The sequence below is a fragment of the Sinocyclocheilus anshuiensis genome, unplaced genomic scaffold (genome assembly GCF_001515605.1).
Source record: "Sinocyclocheilus anshuiensis isolate Anshui unplaced genomic scaffold, SAMN03320099.WGS_v1.1 scaffold117, whole genome shotgun sequence".
In the NCBI taxonomy this organism is placed as follows: Eukaryota; Metazoa; Chordata; class Actinopteri; order Cypriniformes; family Cyprinidae; genus Sinocyclocheilus; species Sinocyclocheilus anshuiensis.
In genome coordinates this window covers 1,547,069-1,551,281 of record NW_015536624.1, presented here as the reverse complement: position 1 = coordinate 1,551,281, position 4,213 = coordinate 1,547,069, and the positions used below count along the sequence as shown (strand labels likewise).

General features: G+C 35.9%; 1 protein-coding gene across 1 annotated transcript in view; it reads left to right on the top strand.

Annotated features, from left to right (window-relative positions):
• The first annotated feature begins 539 nt into the window (after positions 1 to 539).
• The window catches only part of LOC107704361 (discoidin domain-containing receptor 2-like), a 34,932-nt gene continuing 31,258 nt past the window's right edge, over positions 540 to 4,213 (top strand). The window contains exon 1 of the mRNA XM_016507276.1: positions 540 to 663. The gene's annotated coding sequence lies outside the window, so the exon portion shown is untranslated. The remainder of the gene's footprint in view (positions 664 to 4,213) is intronic.

The following is a 4,213-nucleotide window of genomic DNA, read 5'->3' as shown; positions in this document are numbered from 1 at the left end:
GTTTTTTCAATGTATGCTTCAGACACGGGTCACGACGAGGCGTTCCCCATAGCGACCCCTAGAGGACGCAGTGTCTCGTTCCCTACTCAGGGAACCATGGTTACACAAGTAACCTGAGACGTTTTGATATATTTACAGTAGGAAATTTACAAAAGATCTTCATGGAACATGATCTTTACTTAATATCCTAATGATTTTTGGCCTAACAGAAAAATCGATAATTTTGACCCATACAATGTTTTGTTGGCTATTGCTACAAATATACTCGTACTACTTATGACTGGTTTTGTGGTCCAGGGTCACATTTAATAGAATAGAATAGAATAGAATAGAATAGAATGTTTAAATAAAATATATTTATCTTATTTATTTATAAATAATATAAATGAAATAATATATTTCATATATAGGCTATATTTCTATCCTAAGCGTAGCTATTCCTAGAGTTGTTACATCCATTGCTCCCTTCTTCAAGCGGCCGGAAGAGGGATGTGATGTAAAAATCACATTGGACCGTTTTTTTTCTTCTTCTTCTCCTGCAGCAGATCCTCCGATGCATTGTAACAGTGTTGAAGAACATAAACTCTTGAACACAATGCCTTGGCATCTGTAAAGTCGCGTTGACTTCGGTGGGATAAACGATTGTCAGGATCTCGAAAACAGGTATTTAATCAGTTTGAAGCGAAAGTTTCTGGAGACAAACTGAAGTTGTTGATTTCTCTGAGCTCTTTGTTGCGATTGAGAAACACTCTTGCGTTCAGACAGATCAGATGTGTGCTGCTGTTGAACTCGAGGTGATTCACAGATGTTGGAAACGTTGTTTTGTCAATGTTTGGATGCTTTTGTTAGACATCAGCACACGTTTATTAACTTTTATTTACAGGCGATTGTTTGAAAAAGTTTGAATACACTGACAATATCATTCACATAGCCTAGTGCTTTTTCGTTTGATGGGGTTATATCGATAGAATGGGTAAGTGTTTTGTTATTTCACTTTATTGTCTTGAGGAGTGTGTTTCTGTCTGTTAAAGTTGCTGCTTTGTGATTTTATTTGTCTCATTGTCATCAGCTGCTTTATAAATCAGGCCGCAGTTCGCATGTCCTACTTTTACTTACAAGAACTGATTACTGTTACCTTTACTACCGCTAAAGTTTTTTTTTAAATGTTTTATATTATGGATTCTGCGCGAATGATGTCCGAATCAACGAATCGTTTTCTGAGTCGGTTCACTAACCGGTTCGTTCGCGAATCGGACTGAATCAATCCGAGCGTTTATCGAGCCAACAATTCTCATTCTCAAACGACTGATTAATACGGTGGCCGAGAAGTGCAAAACAAATCACAATTCTGAAAACAAAATAACAAATTACAAACGCATAAGTGCAAATACCTATTTACACTATGTTAAAATAGCAGGATTTCTACTATCAAGTATACTACTTGTTGCAAATAGTGGCAATTATTTGCACTTCAGTATTGTAGTACATTATAAAACAGTATGCAATAATAACGTATTGAGTGTAAATTATTATTTTAATTTAAATTATTAAATGGATGCCACCTTATTGGTACAATAAAGCCCTCCCTACACCTACCCTAACCCTACCCGATACTTTATTTTCAACTTTTTAATTATTTCCTTAATTTTTATTGAAAATAAATGCCTTTACGATGTGATATGAGATTTGAAAAGGGAGAAAAAAAAAGTTTGGCAAAAGGCGGGATCGAATCCGGGTCGATCGCGTCAAAAAGCCAACGACAAGCACTTATCCATCTGCACCACTGGAGCTGATGTTTTACAGCCACTTTTAACTAAATGTAAATATACACTCCCTAGTTTTTATTCCATAGTAAGGGCAATTCGTACAATACATTTAAACTGAGCTACTGGAGAACCGTCTATTTCGAATATGTTAATTCAGATCATTGTGAGTCGGACAACTCATTGAACTGAGAATCGAATCTTTCGGACATGTCCGTGATTCATAATTCTTAACTTCTGATAGATTGAGTTTGAGTTTGATTTGAGTGTGCTATTTTACTGATGGGCTGATAATGAGTAATACAATTTTACGCCTTGCATACTAAGAATTGGTTTTAATAAATAGCTTTTTATCAAAACATTATGAAAATATGGAAAGTAGAGAAATTAATTTTAGTAGTCAGACCACGTGATGACTGATAGGTCATGTCGCATGCAGGCAAGAGACAACTATATAAGAATGAAGTTAGATTTCAACTGGAAGGTTGAACTGTGTTCTCAGGACTAAGGCTTTTTTTTCAATGGGCCATTTGTTGTTTTCACATATAAGTTGTGATTTTATACAAGTTATCTTATTTTAAAAAATGGTTACATGTTTTTACTTGTTACTTTTTTACGACGGTTAATGCTTCATAAATAGTTTTGTCTTTTATAATTGCTTTACTGTTTAAACTGTGCAGAAAACCCTAAAATAGTGTTCCCATTGTGACAACTTTCTCTTTAAAGTGCTGTTGAACTAGCTCCAGTCTCCTCTATAGAAAAAAAAATACTTAAGCATTAAAGAAAGTTCACCCCAAAATGAAAATGTACTCACCCTCAAGCCATTCAATATGTAGATGAGTTGGTTTCTTTATTGGAATAGATTTGGAGAAATTTAGCATTATTACATACTTTGAACTCTCATTCTTACGGCACCCATTCACTGCAGAGAATCCGCTGGTGAGCATGTGATGATGCTAAATTTCTCCAAATCTGTTCTGATGACTAAACAAACGCACCTACATCTTAGATGGCCTGGGGATGAGTACATTTTCAGTGAGTTATATTTAGGGTGAAATTTAACTGGAGTGTATTAGAAGCATTCACCAAAGATGTACAAAAACTGCAAAATCTCCTTGAATCACTCTCATTGATTATTGATTATTAGGAATTGGTGATAGATTGATAGTTTGCTGCTTTGAAAAGTGAAAGATCTTTGAAATTCATTAAATCCACCTGTTGACAGGTTAGTGATATTTAATCAATCATAAAGCATTTGTAGCTGAGAATCTGAGGCATTTCATCTCTGAGTTTAAGCTTCGTAAAGCTGGTTATAACAGCGATTTCCTCTGTGCTTTTTATTAAGTGTGCTGTTTTTCTTTCTCCTGTGATGCAAGAAAGTGTTGTCTGCCAGAGCAGAGGTCAGATGTTACCTAACAAATTAAAAATGCCTTGAGCATAAATTCTCATCAATTTTCTCATGCTCGCAGCTCTCGTTTCTGTCTGTGTCTGATTATCAGGCTCTCGGTTCAATGTTTATCTCTGAAAGTTACTGCAGACCGTAACGCTTGACAGAATCGGCAACAGTCCGATTGCTGAAGGCGTTTTGAGGTCAATGAAGAAATGTTTTCGGGTTATGTCATAATGGGGATTAAAGAGATTATGTGTTTGTTATAGAGGCAATATGAATTTATTAAAGAAAGAGGTTGAGTGATATTTACTGTAAGTATCACATGTGATGAATTACAGTGAAGCCTTATACACTAATGGCCAGCATAAAATAATGTACAGAGAATGCAAGTAAAGCTCATTATTTACAATTTAGTTCTGACCCAAGTGATTTCTCAGAAATAAGAACAGATGATGCTGTTAATTTTGTCTTGAAAATTTGTAGAAGTTATAAAAAAATTCACCCCCCTCACAGTTGTCATGAAGGGCAATAGCTATATAGACTAAAATCGTTTTTTTTTACCATGCTGTAAATTATACTTTTTTCTGCTGTAAAGTTGGGCATTTTAACATGGGGTCTATGGGACTGACTCCCTTTTGGAGCCAGCTTCTAGCAGCCAGTCGATGAATTGAGAGACTGGAAGGTTGCCGCTTGGTTTGCACATACCTGTTCTGTCCTATTTTAATTTCAGGTTTTCTGGGGTCAGTAAGAATATATGAAGAGTTAATTTGCAAAAAAAAACGATAAACGTCACTTTAAAAAAAAGAGCTGATTGCATTGCATTATTCTCCACATATAGCACGATCTGAACCCTAAACACGTTTTGTCAAAAAAGCCGGTTTTGTCCACTTTCAAGGCATCGCGGGTTCACGTTTTACTGCAGAAGCCGACAAGCGCCCTTGTTGTTTTTGAACAGAAGCCGATAAGTCCATTTTAGCGAATCAGCGTGCTGTATTCTGGTCAGGTGACAAGGCCGCTTTCACTTTGAAAATACGTGTTAGCTGAAGAGGAGTTTCGTCAA